Source organism: Sebastes fasciatus, chromosome 22 (genome assembly GCF_043250625.1).
Source record: "Sebastes fasciatus isolate fSebFas1 chromosome 22, fSebFas1.pri, whole genome shotgun sequence".
In the NCBI taxonomy this organism is placed as follows: domain Eukaryota; kingdom Metazoa; phylum Chordata; class Actinopteri; order Perciformes; family Sebastidae; genus Sebastes; species Sebastes fasciatus.
The window spans coordinates 25,204,086-25,223,044 of record NC_133816.1 but is presented as its reverse complement, the minus strand read 5'-3'; positions in this window follow the sequence as shown (position 1 = coordinate 25,223,044).

The following is an 18,959-nucleotide window of genomic DNA, read 5'->3' as shown; positions in this document are numbered from 1 at the left end:
CCTGATCCTGACGCCGCCCGCCTGCCTCAGACCCAGGTAGGTGACGGGGTGAACAACAGCCAGGTAGCGCTCCACACAGGTCAGGAGTTGAAACAGAGCCAGTCCGAAGGAGGTGACGGACAAGACGCCGGACCCCACCAACATCATCTCTGGGAGACTGATGTAGCCACCACAAAAGAAGAAGATGAACCCCAAGAATTCAATCAGCTGCATGGCGATGGAGTGATAGGTGAAGATGTCAGTGTGACTTGTAGCCGTGGAACCGGGGTGCTGTTTCCTCCACCGTTGGTAACCCAGGTAGAGGACGAGGATGGAGAGAGGGAAGAGGACGATGCAGGTGATGGAGAGAGCAGAGAAGACGTAGATGCTCATTCTGGAACTGAAGCATTTGCTGATGGAAGAAGAGGATGAGGAGTTGGAGAAGAAGTGAGGAGGAAGAGGGGGATCAACAAAGGAAGAGGAGTTGACTGACATGTTTGTATACATGGAGGCCTGAAGAGGAGAACAAAAGGGGGAAATGAAGAGAGACAGAATGTTAAAATCAAACGGAGACAGAGGAAATAATCTCTGTCATAAAAAGGGGTCTCAGTTATCATTTCGTTCGTTACTGATGTAAGTTCAGAAACAAATCTGGTCATTCAAACTATCCACTCTTATGACTACTGTGATTTAATTGATTTACATGCAATAATTTCTAACAAGTCTTCAGTTTACCAAAATTATTTCATGGTAGATTTTGAAAAGGATCCAGAAAATTACATTTTCGAAAATTCTTTGAAGAACTCACAAGTTCAGATATATTAATTATTTCTCAATTTAGAAATTAAAATCTAAAGAAATATAAAACATAACATGACTTTTATTGTGAAAGAACCTAAAACACAAATGTATAATGACTTTGCAAAAGACAAGTTACCATAATATTAAGTCATAAAACTCATCCTGGACATAACGTTAGCAAAGAGAATCAATTTGTAAAACATTAACATGACTTTAGACTGATTCTATTTATTTTATTAAAGATCACCCACCTCAGCAGAGTTTCTTTCTGATCGTCCTTCTCCTGCGTCTCCAAACTCTCTGACTGCTTTTCACTGGAATCTGATCCAAATATATCTTATTACGTATCTGTGATTAAGGTGTGTGAAGAACAGCTGAGAGCAGGACTGCGTTTTTTTTTGCAATTTGTATTTAATGATACTTTTTCACGGTAAATTACAACAGGCAAATGTATTTTTCACATCATTGTGTTACTGATAGGTCAGATCACAGGTACAGCAGCACCGCTATTTGAATATCAAACCAATCATCATCAGTTTGTCATCTGTGTTGCATGATCTGTAGAGAGATTGTACAACTCAAACACAGAGTAATTTATTATGACATTTATTCTTTTGTTTAAATACAGTGATGTTATACATGATTATATCACAATGTTATTATGATACATTATAGTTTAATATAGTACACATTATACCAGTAGCGGGCCGTGTAGGCCTTCAGTGCTATCCTCCTGCAATTAAACCACCTTTGAATAACCTCACCATGACACTAGGGCTATACGCTATTGTCATTCGACGTAACTACCCCTTATTCACAGTGATCGTAACCTTTATCGAGTGGAATAAATTGATTTATTCTCACTCCCACTGCTACCGCGATGATCAGTCCTCTAATGTAAAAACGTCAAACCATATATGTTGGCGTATAGCCTTTCAAAAACTGCATTTTCACTGCACACTTCTTAGCTCCAGCCTTTTGTGTCACTTCTGGTTGCAAAAAAACAAGATGGTGCTGGCCAACGTACGGAACTCGATACTTCAAAACCGTAGTCCGCAAACCAATGTGTGACATCAAGGCGACTACGTCCACTTCTTTTATACAGTTTATAATTATACTACAACTTTACTGATTAATGCACACATAATTTCATAATCTTCATCTAAAACTTCCTTCAACACTTAAATAAATTTCCAAAATGTAAATAAAAGTCATCAACAGCTGAATTTACATTGTGCCAACAATGTAGCAGTCGTTAACTATGGTTCGTAACTGTATAGATATAAATCTTTAGCTTGACTTTGATATTTAATGGTATCACATACGACTCATTAGTTCAGGCTTTATCATGCGGTGTAGCTCTAGAGATTTAATCTTTGCCGGTTGGTCTACTACTTTGGTCTGGACTGAAATATCTCAACAGCTTTTAGATGGATTGCCATGAAATTATGTTTAACCGTTGTCCACAGAGGATTTTAATTTATCCAGTACTTTGATTTATCAACAAATACCTGCAGAACTAATGACAATCCCATCAACCTCAGCTGTACTTTTTGTTAAGTGCAAATCAGCAAATATTATGCTAACATGCTAAATGGTGCTGGTATAGATGGTGTTGAATTAACACCTCTTCCCATCAGTAATGGGGTGCCACAGGGACCTATCCTTGGTCAATTTATATATACATAAATCGTAAATGACATTCTTCCAAATCTGTGCTGCAACATACATTTTTATGCAGATGACACCATTTTATATGTCCATGGTTCCACTCCAAACCAGTACGTGGTATTCTCTACATCTACCTGTGTCTAACCATCCTGTTATTAAAACTTTAAATGGTACCCATATGACTCTTGCTGACTCAGATAAACACCTAACAGAAATATTTAAACTTGGCTTTAATTTGAGAATTTACCCAATGATGCTCTCTCATGTAATCTTACCCTCATCCTGATTCAGTGTTTTTTTTTACAGCATTGTAATTTTCCTGCCCGGTGTAGAAACAGCAGAGGTAACACCAAACTGATGGGCAGATCGAACCACAAAGAAGACATCGTCATGAAACACGTGTCACCAATCACAGATGAATTGTACATCACAATAGAAAATATATTCCCCACAAACCGTAACATTAGCACTCCCATTACAGCCATGATGGTGTAGAAAGCCCTCTGCTTTGATTGGTCAACCCGCTCCCGTTTCCCACCCACTTCCCCCGGCCCTGGACGCTTGAGAGCGCAGAGAACTGAAATGCTGCCAAAAGAGATGGCAATTAAAAAGAAAACCATACTGCAATAAAAAAAGATCAAGTTTAACTCAGAGCTGGCTAGATGAGTTACAGCCATCCATACAAAGCACAGTAACCAAACACATCCAATGCTGATGTTCCTGATCCTGACGCCGCCCGCATGCCTCAGACCCAGGTAGGTGACGGGGTGAACAACAGCCAGGTAGCGCTCCACACAGGTCAGGAGTTGAAACAGAGACAGTCCGAGGACGATGACGGACCAGATGTTGATCCCCACGAACATCATCCCTGGGATATTGATGTAGCCACCACAAAAGAAGATGATGAACCCCAAGAATTTAATCAGCTGCAATGCGATGGAGTGATAGGTGAAGATGTCAGAGTGACTTGTAGCCGTGGAACCGGGGCGCTGTTTCCTCCACCGTTGGTAACCCAGGTAGAGGACGAGGATGGAGAGAGGGAGGAGGAGGATGCAGGTGATGGAGAGAGCAGAGAAGACGTAGATGCTCATTCTAGAACTGAAGCATTTGCTGATGGGAGAAGAGGATGAGGAGTTGGAGAAGAAATGAGGAGGAAGAGGGGGATCATCAAAGGAAGAGGAGTTGACTGACATGTTTGTATACATGGAGGCCTGAAGAGGAGAACAAAAGGGGGAGATGAAGAGAGACAGAATGTTAAAATCAAACGGAGGATGAGGAAATAATCTCTGTCTTAAAATAGGGTCTCAGTTATCATTTCGTTCGTTCGTATCTTTACTTTTTGTTTAGTCTTTTGTTTGGTCCAGACTAAAATATATCTCTGAATAACTTTGGGGATCTACTGCCATTATCCGGTCAAGATTTTAATTTGTCTGGTACTTTGGTTTATAAACAAACACCTGCAAAACTGATGACTATCCCATCAACCTCAGCTGTACTTTTTTTAGTGCGAATCAGCAGAAATTAGCATGCTAACATGCTAAATGGCGCTGGTATTGATGGTACTGAATTTATCCCCCTTACCATCAGTAACAGGTTGTCACAGGGGTCTATTCTTGTTCATTCATTATTTTTATTACACATATTATTCATCCGAATCAGTTCTGCAACATACGATTTTATGCAGATGACACTATTTTATATGTTCATGTTTCCACTCGTGGTATTCTTAACATCACGGGTTATTCAATTAACATTCAAAAAAGTCAAGTTATTAAAATGTCTAAATATCCTACAGCCTAACGTTTATATGGACATCACAGTGAATTGTAACATGAACTAATTTTCCCTGCGTCAGTTTGTCATCTGTGCTGCATGAATAAATAGAGACCTGTGTACAGCCAAACCTCCGGTTACATCATGCAGCATCGCTCTAGAGAGGAAATCTAAGCCAGTCAGTCCACCACTTTGGTCCAGACTAAAATATATCTCAGCAACTTTTGGATGTCATGAAATTTTGTATCAAAAGAGGAGATTAAATTTCATCAAAAATATCAAAAACAATTTGAATTGTGGAGTAAAGAGATTCAAGACGAGATGGTTTCCTCTCAGAGTCTCTGATGTAAGCTCAGAAACAAATCTGGTCATTCAAACTTTCCACTCTTATGACTGCTGTGATTTAACTGATTAGCATACAATAATTTCTAACAAGTCTTCAGTTTAACAAAATTATTTCATGGTAGATTTTAAAAAGGATCCAAAAAAATTCCATTTTAGAAAATTCTTTTAAGAATTCACAAGTTCAGTTAAATTAATGATTTCTCAATTTAGAAAAATTGAAATATAAAGAACTATAAAACATAACATGAATTTTAATGTGAAAGAACCTAAAACACAAATTTATAATGACTTTTCAGAAGACAAGTTATCACAACATTAATTCATAAAACTCATCCTGGAAATAATGTTAGTGAAGAGAATCAATTTCTAAAACATCAACATGACTTTTGGATTAATTCAATTTATTTTATTAAAGATCACCCACCTCAGCAGAGTTTCTTTCTGATCGTCCTTCTCCTGCGTCTCCAAACTCTCTGACTGCTCTTCACTGGAATCTGATCCAAATATATCTTATTACGTATCTGTGATTAAGGTGTGTGAAGAACAGGTGAGAGCAGGACTGCGGGTTTCTTTGCAATTCAGATTTAATGATACTTTTTTACGGTAAATTACAACAGGCAAATGTATTTTTCACATCATTGTGTTACTGGGAGATCAGATCACAGGTACAGCAGCACCGCTATTTGAATATCATACCAATCATCATCAGTTTGCCATCTGTGCTGCATGATCTGTAGAGAGATTGTACACTGGAAACAATCAAACACACAAAGTTATATTTATTTTTTTGTTTAAATACAGTGATGTTATACATGATTATATCACAATGTAATTATACTCCATTATAGTTTAATATAGTACACATTATACAAGTAGCGGGCCATGTAAGCCTTCAGTGCTATCCTCCTGCAATTAAACCACCTTTCAATAACCTCACCATGACACTAGGGCTATATTCTATTGTCTTTCGACGTAACTACCCCTTATTCACAGTGATCGTAACCTTTATCGAGTGGAATAAAGTGAGAAAAGTCAGATGTAATGATTTCCAAATTAAAAACGAGGGAAAAGAGGATGAGGAGTTGGAGAAGAAGTGAGGAGGAAGAAGGGGATCAGCAAAGGAAGAGGAGTTGACTGACATGTTTGTATACATGGAGGCCTGAAGAGGAGAAACAAAAGGGGGAGATGAAGAGAGACAGAAGGTTAAAATCAAATGGAGATGGAGAATATCCAGTGCTTCAAGTGGGCTGGTACTTCTTTATTTTACTCCTTGGCGTACCGTGACTTTTTCTTGCGAACCGGCTCTTATGCCGCCGGTACTCTTTTCTGCCCTCTCCGTATCAGCTTCCCTGTGCAACACATAATCATACACCGCAGTGCTGGTGTTTTTTGCGCCGCACCTCATAATACGTATGAACATGAAAACTATGTGTGGAGCATCTGGACGAACGGACGGCACGGGGGAGGGGGTGAGGGGCGGTGAGAACGACGTTACCAGAATTTCCAGAATTAAATGTTCAGACGAAGGCTGTGATTTGTGTAAATAATAAAATAAATATTCCCCTATAGTAAGTTTTGTCTTTAAGCTTTTTTGGAGTTATCTATAGTAAAAAATAATGGTCCAAAATTATGTAAAATTGCATAGTTTTAAGTCAAATATTCTTGGGGTTGGACCCCTAAACCCAATATCTCCTAGTATAAACACTGTATGTATAGTATCTTTTAGTCACAATTCATAATGTGTCTTGTTATCCTGCTGCATAATATGTAGGAGCATCCTGACTGGGACACTGCTCCTAAAACATAAATAAATAGCTCACACACCTCAGCTCTGCATGCATACTTGCCTGTCTGTCGATTCCCAGGCATCCTAAAATATATATTAGAGAGATACTATAGAGTGCTACAGGAATGAGGTTTAAAACACGTAAATGAGTGAGCATTTTAGCCATCATCCGGTCAAAATTGTAATTTGTCCAGTACTTTGGTTTATAAACCAATACCTTCAAAACTAATCACGTTCCCACCAACCTCAGCTGTACTTTTTGTTTAGTGTGAATCAGCAAATATTAGCATGCTAACATGCTAAATGGTGCTGGTATTGATGGTGCTGAATTACCATGAGTAACGGGGTGTTGCAGGGGTCTGTTCCTTTTCATTTAATATTTACATTATAAATAAGTAACATTATTCTTCCAAATCAGTTCTTCAACATACATTTTTATGCAGATGACACCATTTTATATTTCCATGGTTCCACTCCAAACTAGTATGTGGTATTCTCTACGTCACGGTTATGCCATTAACTGGCTGGCTGCTGTTGATTCCTAGGCATCCTATAATATATTATAGAGGGATACTATAAAGTGCTACAGGAATGAGTCCTAAAACCCAGAAATGAGTTAGCATTTTAGCACTTCCTGTTCCTTCGTCTGGAAGTCAACAGGTTTTTAGTTAGATGTCTGAAATAAGATCTGTGGTTAACACAAGCTGAAGGAGATTAAAATACATCAGTAAATATCCCACGAGCTTTAAGTGTCTAAATAGGACTACTAAACGTCATCACGCCGACTCGTGCGGATACTCGCGCTCATGTGACCGTGGTGTAGTAATGTTAGCTTTTTACTTCTGGTGACTGCATTCATGCTTCAAAATTCATAGAAGTGGTGCTCATTAGTGGAGATTATCTTGCTGAAAAAAACTTGCAAGTATCATAAATGTTTGTTTGCCATAGAGCTTATTTTCTGCAATAATCCAAAATCCAATGGAACAATCCCATTGGCTTTTAGTGGAGGAAACAGGGAGATGCTAACTTCCTGTTAGCCTACAAAAATACGTCATCCCTAGAGCACTCTATAGGCTACAAATAACGCAGGAAATCCCTTTAAGTATTAACACTATGGATAAATATACAAACACACCACCAAGTATAATAATATACCATAAAATAACAACTGATTATGATGACACCGTATAATATGTTTAAATAAATAATTAATAAATAAATAAGAGTAAGCGATTGCTGATACCAGACGATACACATGCCAACATGTGAATAGTGAGAGTACTGGCATTTATTTTTTTCCACTTCAAGCACTGTATAATAACCTTGTTCGGAAAAGGTTTTGAGATTTCAAAAACAATTTGGATTTTGGAGCTGAGAGATTCAAGACAAGATAGTTTCCTCTCCGAATCTCTGACGTAAGTTCAGAAACAAATCTGTTCAATGACCCTATCCACTTTTTATGTCTACTACGATTTGACTGATTTACAAGTTTAAAATTCACTTAAATTAATGATTTCTCAAATAATACCAATTCAGAAATTAAAACGTGACGAAATATAAAAAAGACTTAACATGCATATTAATGTATAAGAAGAACATAAAAGCACAAATGCATAATGACTTTGCAAAGCACAAGTTATCAACAATATTAATTCATAATACTAATCCTGGAAATAATGTTAATCAATTTCTAAAAAATCAACATGACAAGTCTGTCTCTTGCTGCTTTGCAGTCGTAACAGTAATGTGGATTTCACATGAAAAATACATTTTGTGTCAAAAGAATGTAAAAAAAAGTAAATGAATAGACATTGTTAAAGTAATTAAATTTATTGTAATTAAAAAACACCCACCGAATCGGTTTCTTTCTGATCGTCGTCCTCCTCGTCATCAAACTCTGACTGTTCACTGGAATCTGATCCAAATATAGCGTAATACTTTCTGTGTGTGTTCTTTATGTTTGGGTCTGTATGTGAAAAGCAGGTGAGAGCAGGTCTGTGATGTTTTTTTTGCATGTTACCAACCTATTCATAGTTAATAATACTTTTTACGGTAAATTACAGAAGGCAAATTTATTGTTCACATTTTTTGTCACAGACAGGTCAGAGCAGAGAGTCGGCAACACCACTGTTTGAATATTATGTTAATTTTCCCTGCGTCAGTGTGTCATCTGTGCTGCAAAACGGTCTACTCTTGTTCATATACTATTTACTTTACAAATAAGTAACATTATTCCTCCAAATCAGTTCTGCAACATACATTTTTATGCAGATGACACTAATTAATATGTCCATGGTTCCACTCCAAACTAGTATGTGGTATTCTCTACATCACGGTTATTCAATTAAAATTCAAGGTTGTTAAAATTTCCACCTCATAATGTCTAAACTGCATCCTATAGCCTAACGTTTATATGGACATCACATTATAATTGTAAGATACATTTATGCACAAGGACAAGATGCAAGCACTGTGTTTAGTTTATTTACAACACCTGTCCACAGGAGGCTTTTTAAAAAAGTTAAAATAGAAAAAGAAAAGAAAATACATACACAATTGCATACACAAAAATATATTCACAAATACATAAACAAGATACAAATTACAGATGTGTCTACAGGGTATTAGGTGTAGGAACAATGTTGGATTTCTTTTAGCCATACCTCTATTAAAAACATTAAAATTGCCAAACGTTACTTCTAACTCTTTAAAATAAAATCAACAACGTACATTTCCATATCATTTCAACAATATTGTTAATTCCCTAAGTAGGATACTTTTAACATACAGACACATGTGAACTTGTATGTTAATTATTTACTCGTCAGACATTGTGTTCATGTTAGCCATTTTTTGCCCTTGTGGGCTTATTTTCAGTTGATACAGAAGCTGCAGTAGCTAAAGCACTTCATTTCACGTTTCAAGTTAACTGATAACATACAGCTACGTCGATCTGATCTGATCCACACTCGTTGCTATTTTTAAGGACATGTTTCTGCCAAAAAAATATATCTCAATATATAAGATAAATTATAAATAAATATACAAATGTATGAATATATCTGATACCTGTTAACTTCATCTAATCCTTAACACCGGATGAAAATCTTGTTTTTGCTGACATCAAGTGGTTTTCACCTTTTCTCTGTGTGATGTCCATTAAGTTGAACATTTAACATGGTTGAAATTGCTAATATTACTGCTGCTACTAAACCTAATATTACTGCTGCTACTAATACTAATGTTATTGTTGCTACTAACAATAATATTACTGCTGCTACTAACACTACTGCTACTATTAATCCTGATATTATTGCTGCCACTAACAATAATATTGCTGCTACTAACAATAATATTATTGTTGCTACAAACAATAATATTGCTGCTGCTAACAATAATATTATTGCTGCTACTAACAATAATATTGCTGCTACTAACAATAATATTATTGATGCTACTAACAATAATATTGCTGCTACTAACAATAATATTACTGCTGCTACTAATCCTAATATTACTGCTGCTACTAATCCTGATATTATTGCTGCTACTAACAATAATATTGCTGCTACTAATGATAATATTGCTGCTACTAACAATAATATTATTGCTGCTACTAACAATAATATTGCTGCTACTAACAATAATATTACTGCTGCTACTAATCCTGCTATTACTGATCACTGCTACTACTAACAATTATGTCACTCTTATTACGACTGCTTCTACTAAAACTACCACTGCTACTTAGACTAATACTCCACTGAAGCAAACATGAAGTACACCCCTGCATCCACCTGGAATTACCAAAGATACCACCCAGTACCGGCTGGAATACCATAGTAACCACCGAGCAACACCTGAGTCAGCAAGTGTGCATAATTGTTTTTTTTTGGTGAGTGAGTTCTTCCTGTACACACATTGTACTTGCATGTTTATAATTATTAATCCTTACTACCATTTTTTGTCAAATTGTTATGGATATTTTGAGTCAAACTGCTGGAAATTTGAATTTAAGCTGAACTCAACAGAGATCTGGTGAGGCCGATCAATGTTTTGTGTGCAGCCTGGTGTAACCTGTTCTAATTTAGATAGAGTCACTCGTCTAATCCAATCTCACCAATTAGTCATTACTCTGTTGTACTCTGTACTGCAGTTTTCTTGCCCTGTGCAGAAATAGCAACGGTAAAACCACCGAGCTGGGCAGAGTGAACCAAATTGAAGTAATCATCGCCACACACCCGTCACTGTGATCCAACAATGGGGACATGTTTAGAGCAACGCACACAATGACCCCTCCGAACCACAACCACAGCACTCCTGTTATGGCCACGACTGTGTGGAAAGCCCTCTGCTTTGATTGGTCAACTCGCTCCTCATCCCCGCCCACTTCCCCCGGCCCTGGACGAATCAGAACACGGAGGACGGAAAGACTGCAGAAAGACACGGCAATTAAAGAGACGACCAATAAGCAGAAAAATGGGATGATGGGAAATTCAGGCTCGTACAAAAGTGTTGCACCAATCCATCCGAAGCACAGCAGCCAAACACACAAAACACCGATGTTTCTGATCCGGAGCCCTCTCAACCGGCTCAGTCCCAGGTAGGTGACGGGGTGAACAACCGCCAGGTAACGCGCCACACAGGTCAGGATGTGAAACAATATCTCTCCAGGAAAAGCTATGTTACAAACATTGAAACCTACTTTGGCCATCGTTGTGAGATCAGTGTAAATGCCACAACAGAAGAAGATGACGAAGACGAGAGTGCTCAGCTCCAAGGCGGCCACGTGGTAGGTAAAGAAGTCAGAGTGGCTTATTGTCGTGGTGGAGCGCTGACGCCGCCATCGTTGGTGACCCAGGTAGAAGATGAGGACGAAGAGAGGGACGAGGATGAGGATTTTGGTGATAAAAAAAGTAGAGTATATGAGAATAGGAACTCTGGATTCAAAGCAGATGTAGAATAGAGGATGGAGAGAGGAGTTGACTGACATATCTGTTTGGATGAGAGACAGAAAAAGACAAAAAGAACTGAGTTCAAGTCAATCCATCCAGTAGATAAAAACTTTAAAGGCCCAGACACAGCAACCCAACATCAGAGAACTTGCGGCGACAAAGGCCGCCCATTGAGTCGCCTCACGTCTCCAAAAAGTTGCACTCAAACACACCACAAAGACGACAGCCAGCGGCCAGTTAGCATGTACGTTCTGAGTCTGCATGAAGATGTATGTGCTCAAGGATGAAAATCAGCATCCTTGCTAACTCCTGCATGTTTACATCCTGTATTTTATACTAATGTTCACGAACATGCTCTGTATACGTTTTTAGAAGTTCTTGTTTCCCTCCGATTGATTTGAAATAACTTTGGTTATCCTGATTCATCACAAGGATCTAAGAATCAAACGAATAATTGGATCAGTTGTTGATCTGTTGCTCAACAGCTCATGATCACCAATGCAGCCAAAGAACATATTAAATTATTCATTAATTTAGAAAAAATGTCCGAAAAATGTCCGAACAAAGTTTTAAAAAAAGTAAAAACAACTGTCTAAAAAATTGTCAGAAAAAAAGAGTTTTGGTCTGGAAAGAAAATAGATAAAATGTCAGGAAAACAAGCTAGAACAAATGTCAGAAAAATGTCTGAATAAATGTCGGAAAAAAAAGTTAAAATTTTTTTTAAAAAATGTCCGAAAAAATATCTGACAAAAAGTTTTTTAAAAGATTGTCTGGAAAAAAAAGTTTTCAAAAAAGTGTCTTAACAAAAAATTCAAAAAAAATGTCCGAACGAAGTTTTAAAAAAGTCAAAACAGCTGTCTGAATGTAGGAAAAAGAGTTTTGAAAAATGTCTGGAAAAAAAGTATGTATAAGTTTTTAGAAAAAATTCTAAAAGTCTATGAACTTGAAATTGACGCAAGTTTTGATGAAGGCCTTTCTTGAATTTATAGCACACAAAATAACATTTAAGATTTATTGCATAACTTAAACTCTTTCTACTGAGTTGTAGTAATTCAAAGGTTTATGTTGGTGATAAAACAGTATTCTGTGTGGTGACCTCAAAAGCCTAATATATGAACAATCTTCTGTTAAAAAAAAATAGCAATTTATAAAAATTCATATTTCATAATAATGAGGCAACAACAACAATGAAGTTATTAAAGCTCGCCCACCTGGTCGGTAGTGTCTTTCTTCCCTCTCCTTTGTCTCCAAACTGGCCGACTGCTGTATCTGGTATATCTGTATATTGACGTTGTTGACTGAGTGTTGAGCTCACATGTCAGAGTGACAGACAGCAGCAGGATTGTGGGTATTTTTGCATGTTGCAAAACAAATAAAGGATTTCATGACTCCATAGGGTAAATCACAGCAGGCAAATTGTCTTTTCACCTTATTCTTCTGCAGAGTTCGTCTGCTAAACAGCACAGTAGAGTTTCAGTAGAGTTAAGTATTTCCCAGGAATTCTTGCCAAAAGCTCCTCCACCTATCTCTAAACGCCCAGACACACCAACCCGGCATTAGAGAACTAGCGGTGACGAAGGCCGCCGGTTGAGTTGCCTTTCCTCACTTCCGTTTCTCTTCTCGTGCACTGATTCGTTTAAGCTGAACCACCAATCAGAGGGATCTCTCTCACCGCCAATTCAACATGCTGAATCAGCCCTAAAAGACTACAGCCGACGGTGAGGGACACACCGAAAAAACTAGGCCAACGGACGCTCACCAACGGCACCAAACTGTCGACAACCGACCGTCGCCTTGGTGTGTCAGGGTCTTAAGGATGAGTCCAGCCACCCTACGAAGGAAACTCATTTCAGCCGCTTGTATCCACGATCTCATTGTTTCGGTCAATACCCAGAGCTCATGACCAGAGGTGAGGGTTGGAACGTAGATGGACCGGTAAATCGAGAGCTTTGACATCCGTTTCAGCTCGGTTCGGAACAGTTCATCTCCCGCTCCATTTTACCCTCACTCGTGGACAACACCCCGAGATACTTGGACTTCCTTGCTTGGGGCAATGACTCACTCCCCACCCGGCGGGAGCAATCCACCGGTTTCCGGCAGAGAACCATCATGGCCTCAGACTCGGAGGTACTGACACTCATCCTGACCGCTTCACTCGCTGTGCATTGAGATCCAGTCCATGAAAACCACCAACAAGATCGGCAACAAGGGAAAACCCTGGCGTAGGCCAACACCCACCGGAAACGTGTTTGACTTTGTGCCGAGTATACGGACACACCGCTCTCTTTTTATTTATATAAGGACCGGATGGCTCGTAACAACGACCCCAGTACGCCACATTCCCACAGGACTCCTCGGGGGGACACGGTCGTAAGCCTTCTCCACAAAACACATGTAGTGTATGGGCAAACTCCCATGACCCCTCCAACAACCCTACAACTTTTTATTATTATTTTATCAAACCACTTTAACCTGTAGCCTTTTAGTTCTGGTTTGGTCTCCACCAACCCCTGAGGAAAATATGGCTCCACTTTCTTTCCCTGCAGTGCGGGGTGACCCACGTTCGGAGTCCACCCACTGCAGAGGGCTTGGAAAACCTTCTAGATCAACACCAGTGGTGTTGTTCTGCAGCTCACCCTGCCAGAATTTGCCTAGTTTGATTTACAGTCCAGAGTTGTCATGAATTTGTTTTGAAACATGCAAAACACCCGCTGCTTCCATCTGTCACTCTGACATATGAACACCATTAATTACCCTCACCCAGATAAGCATTATGATATTAGGACCTGGAACCAGCGAACAGCAGTCAGTGAGTTTGAAGACGCAGGAGAAGGACGATCACAAACAAACACTACTGACGAGGTGGGTGTTCATTAATAACTTAATGATTTTCCGTTTTTAGCCACACATTACCTTCCCTGGAGCCGGAGCCGGTTTACCACTTTGGTCCGGACTGAAATAATTTGACAACTGTTGTATGGATTGCAATGAAATTGTGTGCTAACATCCAGAGGATGAATCCTACCTATGACTTTGGTGATCCTATGACTTTCCCTGAAATGTCTCAACAACCATTGGAAGTTCTTGTTTCCCTCCGATTGATTTGAAATAACTTTGGTTATCCTGATTCATCACAAGGATCTCAGAATCAAACGAATAATTGGATCAGTTGTTGATCTGTCGCTCAACAGCTCATGATCACCAATGCAGCCAAAGAACATATATAACATTATTCATTAATTTAGGAAGAATGTCCGAAGAAAATTCCGAAAAATGTCCGAACAAAGTTTTAAAAAAGTAAAAACAACTGTCTAAAAAATTGTCAGAAAAAAAGAGTTTTGGTCTGGAAAAAAAAGTAAAAAAAGTAAAAAAAAGTAAAAAAAAAAAAAATCCTAAAAATTTATGAAAAAAATGTCTGCAAAATGTCTGAAAAAAAGTTTTTTAAAAAATTGTCTGAAAAAAAGTTTGTAAAAAAAAGTAAAAAAAAGAAAAAATGTCTCAGAAATGTCTGAAAAAATGTCAGAAAAATGTCCGAACAAAGTTTTAAAAAAGTAAAAACAACTGTCTAGATAAAATGTCAGGAAAACAAGCTAAAACAAATGTCAGAAAAATGTCTGAAAAAAGTTTAAAAAAAATCATTTAAGAAATATCAGAAAAAATGTCAGAAAAAAAAAATAAATGTCAGAAAAATGTCAGAACAAAGTTTAAAAAAAGTAAAAAACAACTGTCTGAAAAATGTAGGAAAAAGAGTTTTGAAAAATGTCTGGAAAAAAGTATAAAAGAAAAATCCAAAAAATGTTTGAAAAAAGTTTTAAAAAAAATGTCAGAAAAAAAAGTAAAAGAAAAAAAAATGTCCGGAAAAATATCTGACAAAAAGTTTTTTAAAAAAATTGTCTGAAAAAAAATATATATATATCAGAAAAAATATCGAAAAAAAAAAGAAAATGTCAGAAAAATGTCCGAACAAAGTTTAAAAAAGTAAAAACAACTGTCTGAAAAATGTCGGAAAAAGAGTTTTTAAAAATGTCTGGAAATACAGTAAAAAAAAAAAAATCCAAAAAATGTCTGAAAAAAAAACTTTTGAAAAATGTCTGAAAAATGTCTGAAAAAAAGTTTTTTCAAAAATTGTCTGAAATTTTTTTTTTAAAAAGTAAAAAAAAGAAAAAAATGTCTGAGAAATGTCTGGAAAAAAGTTTGAAAAAAAGTAATAAATGTCCTTAAACATTTTTTTTTTTTAAAAAGTCAGAAAAAAAAAAAAATAACAGAAAAAAAAAAAATGTCAGAAAAATGTCCGAACAAAGTTTAAAAAAGTAAAAACAACTGTCTGAAAAATGTCGGAAAAAGAGTTTTTAAAAATGTCTGGAAATACAGTAAAAAAAAAAAATCCAAAAAATGTCTGAAAAAAAAGTTTTGAAAAATGTCTGAAAAAAAGTTTTTTCAAAAATTGTCTGAAATTTTTTTTTTTAAAAAGTAAAAAAAGAAAAAAATGTCTGAGAAATGTCTGGAAAAAAGTTTGAAAAAAAGTAATAAATGTCCTTAAACATTTTTTTTTTTTAAAAAGTCAGAAAAAAAAACATTTCAAAAAGTTTTGAAAAATGTCGGGGAAAAAAAGTCAGAAAAAATGTCTGCAAAATGTCTGAAAAAAAGTTTTTTTAAAAATTGTCTGAAAAAAAGTTTTTAAAAAAAGTAAAAACAACTGTCTAGATAAAATGTCAGGAAAACAAGCTAAAACAAATGTCAGAAAAATGTCTGAAAAAAGTTTTTAAAAAAAATTTAAGAAATATCAGAAAAAATGTCAGAAAAAAGGGAAAAAAAAGTCAGAAAAATGTCCGAACAAAGTTTAAAAAAAGTAAAAACAACTGTCTGAAAAATGTAGGAAAAAGAGTTTTGAAAAATGTCTGGAAAAAAAGTATAAAAGAAAAATCCAAAAAATGTTTGAAAAAAGTTTAAAAAAAAAGTAAAACAATATCGGAATAAATGTCAGAAAAAAAAGTAAAAGAAAAAAAAATGTCCGGAAAAATATCTGACAAAAAGTTTTTAAAAAAATTGTCTGAAAAAAAAAAATATATATCAGAAAAAATGTCGAAAAAAAAAAGAAATGTCAGAAAAATTTCCAAACAAAGTTTAAAAAAGTAAAAACAACTGTCTGAAAAATGTCGGAAAAAGAGTTTTTAAAAATGTCTGGAAATACAGTAAAAAAAAAAAATCCAAAAAATGTCTGAAAATTGTCTGAATTTTTTTTTTTAAAAAAAGAAAAAAATGTCTGAGAAATGTCTGGAAAAAAGTTTGAAAAAAAGTAATAAATGTCCTTAAAATACCCGAAAAGCAAGTATATCCCCTGAATACAGGCTTACAGCATACATGCCCATGGGTGTATTACAAGATAATAAGAGTGATGAATTACAGCCAATATATCCATTATTACAGCTAGCAGGAAGCTGGCAGAACCCGATATCACAACTTTTAGGACATATTGAGTTAAATAAGGGCTATTTAATTGTTTCTACTGGGAAGTTGATTAACCTAAAAAATACTATCCTCTGATTTACAGACGTCTCTTTATACATCCATGGCCACAGACTCATTGGTGTTTACAGTCCAAAATGGCGGCAGCGCTACCGCAGCGGCTTTAAAAAAGCACCAGAGTTTCGCCTCTTTGGTTCTCGACTCTTTGATGCAGCTGCCGAAGGAGGTGTTGTGTCACTGGTTTTGTTTGATGGCAACTTTTCAGAGGTTGTTTTACAGCACAGTTCTTCTTCTCCTCCTCAGGCCTCCATCTACATACCGTAGATATGTCCGTCAACTCCTCTTCCCCCTCCAACTCCTCCCTTCATTCAGTACTCCAATGCTACGACTCCACAGCTACTGTTTTAATCGACACTGCCTTACACATCACCAGAGCCTCCCTGCTCCTCCCTCTCTCCGTCCTCGTCCTGTATCTGGGTTACCAACGATGGCGCCAGCAGCGCTCCTTCGCTACGACGAGCCACGCCGACATCGTCACCTACCACATGGCGGCCATGGAGCTGATCTGGAGCTTGGGGTCGGTCTTCTTCTTTTGCAGCTTTTCCACTGACCTCCGAGAGTTGGTGACGGCGAGGTACTGGCTTTTTAACGTCTATTACACTGGAGAGAACTTCTTACACGTCCTCACCTGTGTGGAGCGATACCTGGCTGTCGTTCACCCCATCACCTACCTGCGGTTAAGGAAGACGCTGGGAGTCCGGATCAGAAACATCAGCATCGGTTGTGTTTGGGTGCTGAGCGTTGTGTGGAGCAGTGTGATAAGTCTGTACGATCCCACCGTAGCCAACCCCTCAGTTTTCTGCCAGTTGAGCTTCTCTTTAGTCGTCGTGTCTTTCTGCAGCCTCTCTGTTCTCCGTGTTCTGATTCGTCCAGGGCCCGGGGAAGGGGGCAGGGACAGGGAGCGGGTCGACCAATCAAAGCAGAGGGCTTTCCACACCATCGTGGCGATAACGGGAGTGATGTGGTTGTGGTTCGTAGGGGTCATTGTTTACACCGGTCTGGAAGACTCGCAGCTGCTGAGTCCCAGTGTCGTATGCGTGGTGAAGGCTTTGATAATGTGGTTTAATCTGCCCTTCAGTCTGGTGTTACCGCTGCTATACCTACACAGGGCAGGAAAACCACCGTGTTGTTATAAAAGTGGGTAAAGATGAGCATCGGATTGGTATATTCAACTAAATCAGATTACAGTTGATCGTAGTGTTAGAGCATATTATATCATCGGATCATGTATTAATCCCAGCTGTGTTGTGATTATTGTAGTTTGTGTTTATGTTTATATTTTATAAACTATATGTACTGGAATTTTAATTCCTGTTTAAGTTTTGATTGAGTTTTGGTGTTGGAAAGTGGCGGTGGAAGCAGCAGCACTCCGTTTCCACAGCAACGAGCAGCCATTGTGACCTCTTCACCTTCCACCTGTTAGCGATGGAGATGATCACAGTCTCGGGGTCTTTCCTCTTCTGCGTCGGTGCACACGCTGATCTCCCAGAGATGATGAAGTACAGCTTAAAGATCTTCTCCACCACCTGGTGTGTCAGAATACAGTTTCATACCCTGACCTGTGTGGAGCACTACCTGGCGGTCGTTCACCCCATCACCTATCTGGCTCTGAAGAACAAGAGGGGGGTCCGGATCAGAAACATCAGCATCGGGTGTGTTTGGATGTTGTGCGTTGTACGGATGAGTTTAGTGGCTCTAACCGACGACATGGTTGCCAAGACTCTGTATTTCGGCTCTGTGGCTTTTTCCTTAATGGTGGTCTGCTTTTGCAGCCTCTCTGTTGTCTGTGCTCTGTGGCGCCCGGGGCCGGGGGAGGTGGGCGGGGAACGGGTTGACCAAATGAAGCGGAGGGCTTTCCACACCATCGTGACCATAACGGGAGTGCTGTTCCTGTGCTTAGGAGGGATGCTGGTTTGCAACGCTCTCGAGGTCTCACCATTGCTGAGCAAAAGTGTCGGGTGTGCAGTGATGACGTCAGCGGTCTGGTTCTCGCTGCCCAGCAGTTTGGTGTTGCCACTGCTGTTTCTAAACCGGAAAGGAAAACTACCTGGTTCTAAACACTGAGTCATTGAATCTATAGAATGCAGCCACATGTTTAGTTACTAGAATGTTTGAGGTGGTTG